This window comes from Cervus canadensis, chromosome 3 (genome assembly GCF_019320065.1).
Source record: "Cervus canadensis isolate Bull #8, Minnesota chromosome 3, ASM1932006v1, whole genome shotgun sequence".
Taxonomy (NCBI): Eukaryota; Metazoa; Chordata; class Mammalia; order Artiodactyla; family Cervidae; genus Cervus; species Cervus canadensis.
Genome location: NC_057388.1, coordinates 82,824,825 through 82,838,924, shown reverse-complemented (window position 1 = coordinate 82,838,924; position 14,100 = coordinate 82,824,825).

The window sequence follows — 14,100 nt, the reverse complement described above, 5'->3', positions numbered from 1 at the left end:
CGTGGACAAATTGGGCATGGGATGAAGAGATATTTCCTCCCTGGAGTCTCAGTGTTTCTGGATTTAATTCTGAATGTCTCAATCCCAATGAGGTCTGCGAGTGCCAAAGAGCTCTTGCTGAAGTGCTATCAATGGTCTCATTTGGAAAACGTCCCTTCTTAAGAAAGCAAATGTGAGGGTACATGGTAGGACTCAGATGCTGGATAGTGAGGGGTAGTCACCCAGGGGAAGGGCCTACCTCTCTGCTCTCCCAGCACTTGCTTCAGTGTCCGGCTGAAGGGTCTGGCTTCAGTGTCCCTCCTCAGGTCTGCCTCACCTCTCTGCCCTCAAGTTCACACCAAAGCGCTGGTCACAATGGCCGGTTTAGTCTGAGGCATTGCTTTTATGTTTATCCTTCATTGGTAACTTTACTTGTAGTCAGAATTCAGAGGGTCTGAGGAACATCTAAGTTTGGTAGGAACTCCGGGTCATCTCTGAGACCCACACTGGCTTAATGCAGATATTCAGCTTTACTAAACTGCACTTAACAACACCTGGTTGACTGGACCCCTGTCAATTCCCCTTAAGCCTAGGTAGAACACATCCTGACCTTTCTGTAAACACGCAGGTATGATTTCAACATGAGAACTCGGTAACTACACTCCTTGCTTTCTCCTCTGTGACTGAAGAGCATCCTGCTACAAGAATAAAAGTAGACATAACTATTTTCTAATGCTGGATCCCGCGGACCATCCCATTAACCTAAGCCTCTGTTTAGCCCCCAAAGTCTGCAGACACTGTTACAATTCAGCATTTTCTAAGCATGAAACAATGCCCTCTTGCCTCAGACATGACACAGTGATGATACCTGTGAAATTTCTGGTAATATACAACTTCAGTTCAGTTCAGTTCAGTCACTCAATCGTGTTCAACTCTTTGCGACCCCGTGAATCACAGCACGCCAGGCCTCGCTGTCCATCACCAACTCCCAGAGTTTACTCAAACTCATGCCCATCGAGTCGGTGATGCCATCCAGCCATCTCATCCTCTGTCATCCCATTCTCCTCCTTCCCCCAATCCTTCCCAGCATCACGGTCTTTTCCAATGAGTCAACTCTTCACATGAGGTGGCCAAAGTATTGGAGTTTCAGCTTCAGCATCAGTCCTTCCAATAAACACTCAAGACTGATCTCCTTTAGGATGGACTGGTTGGATCTCCTGGCAGTCCAAGGGACTCTGAAGAGTCTTCTCCAACACCACAGTTCAAAACCATCAATTCTTCAGTGCTCAGCTTTCCTCACAGTCCAACTCTCACATCCATACATGACCACTAGAAAAACCATAGCCTTCACCAGATGGACCTTTGTTGGCAAAGTAATGTCTCTGCTTTTTAATATGCTATCTAGGTTGGTCATGACTTTCCTTCCAAGGAGTAAGCGTCTTTTAATTTCATGGCTGTAGTCACCATCTGCAGTGATTTTGGAGTCCCAAAAAATAAAGTCTGACACTGTTTCCACTGTCTCCCCATCTATTTCCCATGAAGTGATGGGACTGGATGCCATGATCTTAGTTTTCTGAATGTTGAGCTTTAAACCAACTTTTTCATGCTCCTCTTTCACTTTCATCAAGAGGCTTTTTAGTTCCTCTTCACTTTCTGCCATAAGGGTGGTGTCATCTGCATATATGAGGTTATTGATATTTCTCCTGGCAATCTTGATTCCAGCTTGTGCTTCTTCCAGCCCTGCGTTTCTCATGATGTACTCTGCATATAAGTTAAACAAGCAGGGTGACAATATACAGCCTTGACATACTCCTTTTCCTATTTGGAACCAGTCTGTTGTTCCATGTCCAGTTCTAACTGTTGCTTCCTGACCTGCATACAGGTTTCTCAAGAGGCAGGTCAGCTGGTCTGGTATTCCCATCTCTTTCAGAATTTTCCACAGTTTATTGTGATCTACACAGTCGAAGGCTTTGGCATAGTCAATAAAGCAGAAATAGATGTTTATGGAACTTTCTTGCTTTTTTTATGATTCAGTGGATGTGGGCAATTTGACTCTGGTTCCTCTGCCTTTTCTAAAACCAGCTTGAACATCTGGAAGTTCATGGTTCACGTATTGCTGAAAGCCTGGCTTTGGAGAATTTTGAGCATTACTTTACTAGCGTGTGAGAGAGTAATTGTGGTAGTTTGAGCATTCTTTGCATTGTCTTTCTTAGGGATTGGAATGAAAACTGACCTTTCCAATCCTGTGACCACTGCTGAGTTTTTCCAAATGTGCTGGCATAATGAGTGCAGCACTTTCACAGCATCATCTTATCAGGATTGAAATAGCTCAACTGGATTCCATCACATCCACTAGCTTTGTTCGTACTGATACTTTCTAAGGCCCACCTGACTTCACATTCCAGGATGTCTGGCTCTGGGTGAGTGATCACACCATCGTGATTATCTGTGATTATCAGTATACAACTTAGAGCAGTGTTAACCACACCTTGGCAGCAGAGTCTCCATGGGATGGTCTCAGCTACTGACAAGGTTGTAGTGTAATAATGAGTGTCAGAGACCTCGATTCAATTTCTTGGAGGGACTCTAATTCCTAAATAAATTGTGTGTGTGAGGAAGGAAAGATAAAAATGTGTTTCCAGTCTACAAGTCTGAAGTAAAACTTCTTACATCTTTCACTCTGGGTATCTCACATAAAACTGCCTAAACCTAACTCAGCTGTGTGTGGGGAAATCGGACCAGAAAATTTGAAATACAACTTTTCTGCGTATTTAGGAAAAAATGAAAAGATCATCAATCAGAGACCAGGGACTGACAAGTCTCATTTCTTAACATATCAGTGTACAGTTCAACCCAAGTTTCCTCCACATATATTCTCAGGAATTGCTTTAGGATCCACAGTGGCAGCTGAGCCTTTAATGAAAAGAGAACAAACCTCATAAGGCCATTATATTTCCATAGAGACTCAGGTATATAGGTGAGAAGAAAGGGAGCCAGAAAAATTAAAGACCAAAGATGAGGTCTATGTAAAGGTTTTGATAATAATTCAAGTGAGTAAGCCATTCAGAATATTTTCATTGCATTTTTTACATTTAGAAAGTGTGACAAAGTCCTGTTGATTACAAGTGGTTTGGTTTCCTCTTCAGTTCTCTAATACATTAAATTCCAGACAATGCAGTATCACAATGGCTGTAATACCTATTCTAGATATGCTTCCATAATCTCCCTCTTGTTCTAAGGTGGTTGCCTTCTATTCTTTTAAAACCTAAAATCAAGCAGCCTGCAAAACGTGATGTTAGAGGCTACCAATTTGATCAGAGTTGTAGAGAGGCAAAGCAAATAACAGACCTTAGATTTTAATATGGCCATGAGACATGGTGTTGATACATCAGCAAAACACATATATACACACCACAGAAAGAGTTGGTTGCTCACTCATCTCTTTGCGACCCCACGGACTGTAGCCTGCCAGGCTCTTCTGTCCATGGAATTCTCCAGGCAAGAATAGTGGAGTGGGTTGCCATTTCTTTCTGCAGGGCATCTTCCCAGCCCAGGGATCAAACTCAGGTCTCCTGCATTGCAGGTGGATTCTTTACTGTCTGAGCCACCAGGGAAGCCTGACACTCCACAGAGATCTATCTATCTAAATACTTCTGCTTCGATTTCCACTTTTGAATGTGCTGTGTGCTTAGTCAGTCAGTCGTGTCTGACTCTTTGCGACCCCGTGGACTGTAGCCCACCAGGCTCCTCTGTTATGGGGATTCTCCAGGCAAGAATACTGGAGCAGGTTGCCATGCCCTTCTCCAGGTGATCTTCCCAACCCAGGGATCAAACCAAGGTCTCTCGCATTGCAGGTGGATTCTTTACCATCTGAGCCACCAGGGAAGCCCAAGAATACTGGAGCAGGCAGCCTATCCCTTCTCCAGCTACTTTTGGATATAGGTAGTCAAAAATCCAGACATCCTGGAACGTGAAGTCAGGTGGGCCTTAGAAAGTATCAGTACGAACAAAGCTAGTGGATGTGATGGAATTCCAGTTGAGCTATTTCAAATCCTGAAAGATGATGCTGTGAAAGTGCTGCACTCATTATGCCAGCACATTTGGAAAACTCAGCAGTGGTCACAGGATTGGAAAAGGTCAGTTTTCATTCCAATCCCTAAGAAAGACAATGCCAAAGAATGTTCAAACTACCGCACAATTACACTCATCTCACACGCTAGTAATGCTCAAAATTCTCCAAGCCAGGCTTCAGCAATATGTGAACTGAGAACTTCCAGATGTTCAAGCTGGTTTTAGAAAAGGCAGAGGAACCAGAGATCAAATTGCCAATATCTGCTGGATCATTGAAAAAGCAAGAGAGTTCCAGAAAAACATCTATTTCTGCTTTATTGACTACGCCGAAGCCTTCGACTGTGTGGATCACCATAACCTGTGGAAAATTCTGAAAGAGATGGGAATAGCAGACCACCTGACCTGCCTCTTGAGAAACCTGTATGCAGGTCAGGAAGCAACAGTTAGAACTGGACATGGAACAACAGACTGGTTCCAAATAGGAAAAGGAGTACGTCAAGGCTGTATATTGTCACCCTGCTTATTTAACTTATATGCAGAGTACATCATGAGAAACACTGGGCTGGAAGAAGCACAAGCTGGAATCAGGATTGCCAGGAGAAATATCAATAACCTCATATATGCAGATAACACCACCCTTATGGCAGAGAGTGAAGAGGAACTAAAAAGCCTCTTGATGAAAGTGAAAGAGGAGAGTGAAAAAGTTGGTTTAAAGCTTAACATTCAGAAAACTATGATCAAGGCATCTGGTCCCATCACCTCGTGGGAAATAGATGGGGAGACAGTGGAAACAGTGTCAGACTTTATTTTTTGGGACTCCAAAATCACTGCAGATGGTGACTACAGCCATGAAATTAAAAGACGCTTACTCCTTGGAAGGAAAGTCATGACCAACCTAGATAGCATATTAAAAAGCAGAGACATTACTTTGCCAACAAAGGTCCATCTGGTGAAGGCTATGGTTTTTCTAGTGGTCATGTATGGATGTGAGAGTTGGACTGTGAGGAAAGCTGAGCACTGAAGAACTGATGCTTTTGAACTGTGGTGTTGGGGAAGACTCTTCAGAGTCCCTTGGACTGCCAGGAGATCCAACCAGTCCATCCTAAAGGAGATCAGTCCTGGGTGTTCATTGGAAGGACTGATGCTGAAGCTGAAACTCCAATACTTTGGCCACCTCATGTGAAGAGTTGACTCACTGGAAAAGACCCTGATGCTGGGAGGGGTTGGGGACAGGAGGAGAAAGGGCGACAGAGAATGAAATGGCTGAATGGCATCACCAACTCGATGGGCATGAGTTTGGGTAAACTCCGGGAGTTGGTGATAGCGAGGCCTGGCATGCTGCGATTCATGAGGTCGCAAACAGTCGGACATGACTGAGCAACTGGACTGAACTGAACTGAGTCAAAAATTGATCCATTTCTCTTTCCACATAATCCTTTTGAAGGCTTGATTTGCTTCTTCCATTTGCTTTCTTTCTTTTTAGGGCTCCTTCTTAGAGCCCTAGCCAACCTGTAAGCCATTCTCCTGCAACAAGTGCTTGCCCTGGTAGGAGAAACTGCCTTCTGCTTGGGCTGGGTTTCATGGAAAGAAAGAAAAAAAGAAAGAAAGGAGGGAGGGAGGAAAGGAAAGAAGAAAGGAAGGAGGAAAAAAGCAGCCTCCTTAGAATTCCCCAGCTTGAATGTATGAAGCAGAGTTTAGATTTTGGCCATTTTGAATCAAGTGTGAAGACTCTTCTTACTGACCTTTCAGGCAATATGGAGAAACCCAATCGCTCCTTCTGCCTTGAGGCCACCACAGATGGTCCTGATTGGGAATATTTTCTCCTCACTCAACTGTGGCTTATAATAGCATATTTGTGAAGTAACTACTTTCTCTTCTTTTTTATTTACTGCAAAAGTAATGCTTTCAGGAAATTAGATGAGGGAAATACACAAGATAAGTGTAAAGATTCAAAACTAAATTCTGACGTTTTACAGTTGGTGTCCTGGCATCCACGTGGATTTCACAGTTCACTTCTAGACCTAGGCTTTCTTAGGCTCCCTGGAGGCTCTCTTGTTCTCTGATTCTGGTTCCCTGAGACTTGGCAGAGGCAGTGAGGTTCCATGGTTATGAAGGCACCTTCTGTGGGTCCATGCTCCCTGGAGGTCAGTTAGCCAGGGCTCTGTGATTCATTTCTGTACCAGAAATGATGGTCGGCTGGACGCAGTGGCCTCAGGATAGCTGCTCACCTCCCTTGATGCCACCCTCCCCTGTTTGTCCATAGATAGAGCTTCATTGCTAGGTTAACCTGAGCACATCTCTTCCTTGCAGTTTTAAAGATTCTGAGACGCTATTGTTCACATGAAAAACTCTGGAATGCACTCAGACTAAGTTTTTCTTCAATGTATGAAACCACTTTAGTTTTATTCAGAACAGTGCGCAAAAATTGATCAGAAAGTAAATAAATTATCGTAAAAAGAATTCTGATGCTTCATAATGTCATCTATTTTTTTAAAAAAATTTAAGGTTACATTGCAGATGTCTCTAAAGAACCAAGAAACTGTCTCTCAATTTCAGTCATATCAAAAGTGATTTTCTCTCAATTCAAATAGCTTTAAAATTTTATTCTCTAAGAAATTCAAGACACCCTGGAGAAGAAAGTTATAATGCTTTCATTTAAAGTTTCCATATTTGTCAAAAGGAACTAATGTAACTTTCTTATTTCCTGGTATTTTTTAAAGTAAATTATCCTTTTATTACATGAAAACTTTGTAAAGAAAAAAAAAGTCAAAATAGGTAGAAACTAGCTCACCTAGTTTCCTTTCCAAAGCATATATTTTTAGTGTCTTGCACAATATCTTCTCTGTTCCAGATTATTTTTAGTAAGAGCTTTTTCAATTTGGTGTATAATTCAAGATAGTCTATGAACTATTTTCACTGTTAGGTTACATATGAATAGACTTCCAAAAATTATCATTAACAAACAGTATTTAAATGGAAATTTTAGTAGAAAAATATGACTATGATTAATAGCCATTGTTGAAATGTCAAAACATGACACATTCTTTTCACATCTTATGGCTGTGATTAGCCCATTTGGAGGAAAAGTATGTCCCTAATATGTTGCCTTTGAATTACAAATTTTCCAAAGATTATTTGGAATTGGAATAATCCAAAGATTATTTAAATCATGTTCGCTCCAACTTTCTGCTTAAGTGACATTGTCTGAGAAATCAGATTAACTAGAATACCAGATGCCTGTGTGGAATGGGACTTTGCAAAAGCAATGTCTATTCATTGTGCCTTTTAGATCAATAAAGCTCAGTGCCATACATTAATTAGAGTCACCTGGGAAAGGTTTCTGTTTTCCTTTTAATAATAGTAGAGGAAACAAAAGATTTTAATTTAATTGGACAAGAGATTTGGGCTTCCCAGGTAGCTCAAACAGTAAAGAATCCTCTTGCAATGCAGGAGACTTGAGTTTGATCCCTGGGTTGGGAAGATCTCCGGGAGGAGGGCATGACAACCCACACCAGTATTCTTGCCGGGAAAATCCCCATGGACAGAGGAGCCTGGAAGGTTGCAGTCCATGGGATTGCAAAGAACAGGACCCAACGAAAGCAAGTGAGCACGCACTGATGCAGGACTGAAAGGGCTTCCCAGGCGGTGCTAATGGTAAAGAACCCAATGCAGGAGACGTAGCAGACTCGGGTTCAATCCCTGGGTTGGGAAGATCCCCTGGAGGAGGGCATGGCAACCCACTCCAGTATTCTTGCCTGGAGAATCTTATGGACAAAAGAGCCTGGAGGGCTACAGTCTGTAAGGTTCGCAAAGAGTCTGACACGACTGGAGCGACTTAGCATGCCTGTGTGCAGAGCTTTAAAATGAACCAAGATTTGACTGACTGACCACTGATTTTTTCCTCAAGGGAAACCCTGAAGGCTCAGGAGAAACTGTAAGACTAGGAGTCAGTTTGTATATCGCTTTATCTTTACTGTTTTTTGTGACCACACATAGGCTCCTCTGTGTGTGTGTTCAGCTGTGTCTGACTCTTCGACCCCATGGACTGTAGCCCACTATGCTCCTCTGTCCATGGGATTAGTTTGTATCTTTTGAGTCCATAGAGGATTTAAGGCTAGCGGATGGTACAAAAATCCCTTCTTTCCTTCCATATGTTTGCTATTCCTATACATTTTCTTAAATTTGGTCCACCCAAATTCATGCAGGGCCTTTATTTTTGACCAAGCATATGGGGACAGGAAACTTAAACAAAGAAACTAAGAATGAGCCGTCTTACTTTAGATGTGAAACTCACAGACAAGCTGCCTTAGATGGCGATCTAGACCAGAGCTCTTTATATGGTCAGCTTCGGACTTTAGCCTGTCACATCTAAGGCCTTGTAAAGGGTGACAAACCACAGAATACACTATGCTTCTGATGCTAAAATGGAAAAGTCTGATCCTCTGTTGGTGCAGAAGAAGATAGACAATCTTAAGAACCAAGAGAGAAGAATCAGGCCTGGAGGTGTGGAAGGCCTGGGCAGAAATATCAAAACCCATACACCCTACTTTCCAAAGTATCTGAGTTCAGTTGCATTTTGCTCATCCAAAGATCACATTTTTGGCAACCTACCCAACACCTGGCACATAATAGATGCTCTGTAAATATTGGGGGAATTGATTAGAAAAAATGGCAATAATAAAGTCTTTGACTCCACAGGAGAAGTCCTCTTTTGAGCCTTAGATAAAAGTCTGTTGATTTACAATGATGAAGAAATATATATATTTTTTCATTTAACAGACTTGGTCATCTGTGTCCCTAGATTACAGAGAAAACAATATTTTGGAAAGAATGGCCAGACTATTGTGCTAGAAGCTGATGCTGAGAAAGAACAGCTGATATTAAGACCCAGAGCTCGAAAAATAGGGTCTCACAGTGTTCACAGTAAAACTGAAACAGTTAAAATTTATCACTGAGTTGCATAAGAGAAGTTTATATTTTGTTTAAAAAACTGTGCTTAAGAAGACAGGAAAATGGTTAAATATTACAGTGAATAAATTCTAAGCCTGAATTATTTAAAGCAATTTTAATTACGGGAAAACAGCTCATTTTCTGATAAAGTTAAATAGATGATGGTCTCTTTTTTCTCTTTCTATATGAAATTAAGACTCCTGGACACAGAGCAGATATATACTCTCCACGTTCCCACTGAAACACAGTAATTGCCACACTTCTTCCTGTTACTGTTCTAGCAATGAATTGAACACCAGTCAATGTAGCTACCGACTCCTGGGGGCTTCTGAAGCTCACACGCTGACTCTGTAATTAAAAGCCTGTGCGAGGAAGCAACTGTCAGCTCAAGCTTTCCCTCCTGCTGTTGGATGTCTGTCAACTCAAGGATTTATTTTTTTAATATGAGAAAATGTCAGTTGCTGTCCGAAATAAATTTTTCAATGATTCAAGCAAACATTGAATGCCTGGTGGTTAAATAAGAAAAATACAACAATGCTTTGAAAGCAACTCCTTTCACATTGTAAACAGGATTTTACCCAAGATCTCAGGATAGAGCCTAAATGTTACATAATCCCAGGTTGTAAGTGAAGGAATATATACACACACTTTATTTTTTTTTTCATTTATTTTTATTAGTTGGAGGCTAATCACTTTACAATATTGTAGTGGTTTTTGCCATACATTGACATGAATCAGTCATGGATTTACATGTGTTCCCCATCCCGATCCCCCCTCCCGCCTCCCTCCCCATCCCATCCTTCTGGGTCTTCCCAGTCCACCAGCCCTGAGCACTTGTCTCATGCATCCAACCTGGGCTGGTGATCTGTTTCACCCTTGATAGTATACTTGTTTCAATGCTGTTCTCTCAGAACATCCCACCCTTGCCTTCTCCCACAGAGTCCAAAAGTCTTCTGTACTTCTGTGTCTCTTTTCCTGTTTTGCATATAGGGTTATCATTATCATCTTTTTAAATTCCATATATATGGGTTAGTATACTGTATTGGTCTTTATCTTTCTGGCTTACTTCACTCTGTATAATAGGCTCCAGTTTCATCCATCTCATTAGAACTGATTCAAATGAATTCTTTTTAATGGCTGAGTAATATTCCATGGTGTATATGTACCACAGCTTCCTTATCCATTCGTCTGCTGATGAGCATCTAGGTTGCTTCCATGTCCTGGCTATTATAAACAGTGCTGTTGATGAACATTGGGGTGCACGTGTCTCTTTTTCAATCCTAGATTTCCTCAGTGTGTATGCCCAGAAGTGGGATTGCTGGGTCATGTGGCAGTTCTATTTCCAGTTTTTTAAGGAATCTCCACACTGTTCTCCATAGTGGCTGTACTAGTTTGCATTTCCACCAACAGTGTAAGAGGGTTCCCTTTTCTCCACACCCTCTCCAGCATTTATTGCTTGTAGACTTTTGGATAGCAGCCATCCTGACTGGCGTGTAATGGTACCTTGTTGTGGTTTTGATTTGCATTTCTCTGATAATGAGTGATGTTGAGCATCTTTTCATGTATACACACGCTTTAAATAGTGTGTGCATGCATAGTATTTTTTAAAGCTTTTGTCTGTATCAAGGAACTGATTAACTGTTAACTATGATAGAATTACAAAAATGTGTGATGCTAATAAGGTCATTGTTGAAGTACAAGTAAAGAATCCCATTGTCTTAACTGAAACCCAAACTTTTGGCTTTCACCTTTTCCTAGGGTGCTAAGAACTTGGGTAGGGTTAGTATTTTTTAATAGAAGAACTTAGAAAAACTCAAGATCTCTTATCACTGCATCTGTTTCTATGAACACAAAAACATTCTTAGTAGGGAAACACTATGAAGTTTAGTTACAGATGATATTAATTCATCATGAGGTTTAACACTTGCGAACAATAGAAAGTTTATCCTGATTGCATGTCAAAATAATAGGCTAATATTTTTAGTCCAGGTAAAAAAAAACAGCTCCCGTGTTATGAATATTTGTCCATAATGATATTTCTTTATCAAATTCAGTCAGGTAAGTTTGAGTATGACCTACCTACATTAATTTATAAAAGCCAGGCCTATGATTTCGATAGAGACAGAGTAATGGTAATATCTCATTTCGCTCTTGTTGTCCCATCAACTCAAACTTTAGCCATGCAGAGTCCCAATAATTACTTTGGAGATTCCCATGAATCACATATATTCTCCAGTCTAGTTCTGTAAGACATCACTCCTTCCCCACCGCATTTCTTCCCCTTAAAGCCTTCCCTAAGAAGGACCAGTAGGACCACCAGACGCTAATATTCTTACCATGCTGTGGCTCAGCCAGTTCATATGTTCCTCCTGAAAGTGGATATCCTTCACTGTGCACATCCTTTCTCCCATGGAACTTTTGGCTGGAGACATGTAGGACATTGTCTCCTCCTCTTCTCCTTTTCTCTTCCTCCTACCTGAGTCCTTCCAGCACTTTTTCCCTTAATGTCATAAACAGAAGGCTGCATACAAACAACCCACCCAGATCAGTCCCTTTAGACCCTACCCAAAAGGCTTGCTGAACTTCTAAGTCACAGGTACAGTAGCTGGTACATATTCATTTCTTCAACAAGACTTTACTGAGAGTTTTCAAATTTTCAGTACATTAGCCAAAAAAAAAAAAACAACAACAACAAACCCTTAGGATGAAGAGTAATGACAGGATGTTAGGAAAGATAAGCTCATTAAAGTAAGAGGAATATTTCTCTTCCTAAGCTAGTTTAGTAGCAGTAGGTGTCCAAGAGTGATTACACCCAATACCTACTTTTATGAAGTGCCTCTAGATGACTTCTTTATAAACCATAAGAGCAACAATTTCATCTCTATTTCATAGTTTTATGAATATATCTAGAGACCTATTTCAGGTGTACACTCCATAAACCCATCTAATAGCTAATAACTCTCTAAGATCACTCAGTTGCTAAAAAGGTGGCACATGCTAAGTTTTTATTTGCAGGCACTGAAATAAATTATGACATTTTGATTTCACACAGCCTGAGGTAAGGATTACTAAAGATGCTAAGCCCTATTACTAATCTCTTTCCTGCACAATCAATAAATACATTTTTGGCCTCCTGTCATATATAAGAAACACTTGTCGGGTATTTTGATGCATTAAAAAAATAAAAATAAAGTCACTAACTTGAAGATAATATCTAGTTTGGGAAGAAAATCATATATATAAATATAAGACCATATGCTATATTCCAAATTTGCAAAATTGATAAAGCTATGGAGATTTAGAACTTTCTTTAAAAATAGGCACTGTGCTTTTAAAGAGCACAGACTCTTGGTTAGTAACTGTTCAGAGATAACCTCTGTGGTCCTCATCTTTTGACATAAAATCTCTATGTTGAGACCTTGTTATTGATATATAATATACAAGAATAATATAGCATTGCCTTTGAACCAAAAACGTATCTTCTTTGAAATATATTTCTGACGGTTTTTTTTTTTTTGATACATAATGTATTCTCTTGGTAGGATATTCAAAAGGTAAAATATAAACAGTGAAGGATAAATCTCAATCTCTTTTCTCATCCATAGTTAGAACCCCAAACCCCTGCCCCTGACTCCGAGCTAATACTTTAACCTGTTTCTTGTATATGTCTCTATAGACGTGTTCTACTTTGAAAACTAAACATAAATACTCTGATTTTTATATAAATAGCAGCATACTATACACACTCTTGTCCCTTGTTTATTTGCTAAATATCATAAACTAGAGTAATTATGATATGCATGTTATTTTCATATTAGTCCATGTAAAAGTGGATATGCTATAATGTTCTTAATCAGCTCCCAGTGAAGGACATTTAGTTATTTTCCAATTCTTGCAAGCACAAGCAGTGCTTTCATGAAGATCCTTGTACATACATTTCACACACAAAGTGGAACTTCTGGGTACATTTTAAATTTTGATAGGTGCAGTCAATTTCCTTCCAACAATAAACTTTAATGGCCAATCCACTTAGGAGAATAGCAAATTCATGGAAGGTATCTCTACCTTAACATAATGAACCCTCTTGTTCTTTAGGGATGTAAACATTCTTGTCTTAATGAGCAGGAGTACTTGAGGTGTAGTAAATTTGTTGAAAATGTATTTTTAAGAAACTATGTAGGGGGAAGGGAAAAAGAAAATTACTGGTTCCCACCGATTGTATAAAAATTAATTAACTCAACATGCAGATGTTTCTGTGGATTATCAAATTCTCCTTGCTTTTTACTCTGATTGTAGAGTCATCATTATTCTTGAGGTAGGCTTTAGACGTTAGAGAACTGCCAAATTATTTTTGCAAAGTGTCATTGGAAAAGTTCATAATGGTCAAGAAGTACCAGGGACACATAGATCTTCAAGCAAGAAAAACATCTGTTTTCTTATGCAAGAGCCAGGTGGTTTGAAGTCTTAAGTTTACAGACTATATCTATAACCAGAGTGGTAAAGCCAAAATTATTCAAGACTTATTTTAAATGTAGCATCTGTCTTCAAAATTAGCCACAGTCCATAGAGTATAAATGTAAAGGAACAAATTTTGGGGACGAATTTTGGGGCTTTTATTTTTACTAGTACTAAAATCTTAAGCAGGGTAAATGGGAAATTTTTCTGTCATTTGGATATATAAATACAGTCTAATAATTTTTCTGAATGTTTTCTCAAAGTATTTATTTAAGTCAACAAACTACTTGATAAATATTTATTGACATGTATCTATCATGAGCCAGGGCACTGTTGTAAATAGTTACTGGGTACAGCAATGAATATTTCATGGCCTTTGACTCCTATTTTTCTATAGCTTCGTGCAGGGAAAACAATATGTTAACAAAAAGGCAGTGAAGTGTCACAGAAGTGTTAACAAGGATCAAAGGATACACACAAGAAAAGATCAATCACTTTGGAGAGAGAAGGAAAGACTTCACAAAGGGGATGTCACTTGAATTGAGTCTGAAAGGATGAGTTGATATTCAACATGCAGTTTTGAAGAGGGGATGACATGAGGAGGTAGAGGCCAGAAGGATGAAAACATCTGGTATACTCCATGAA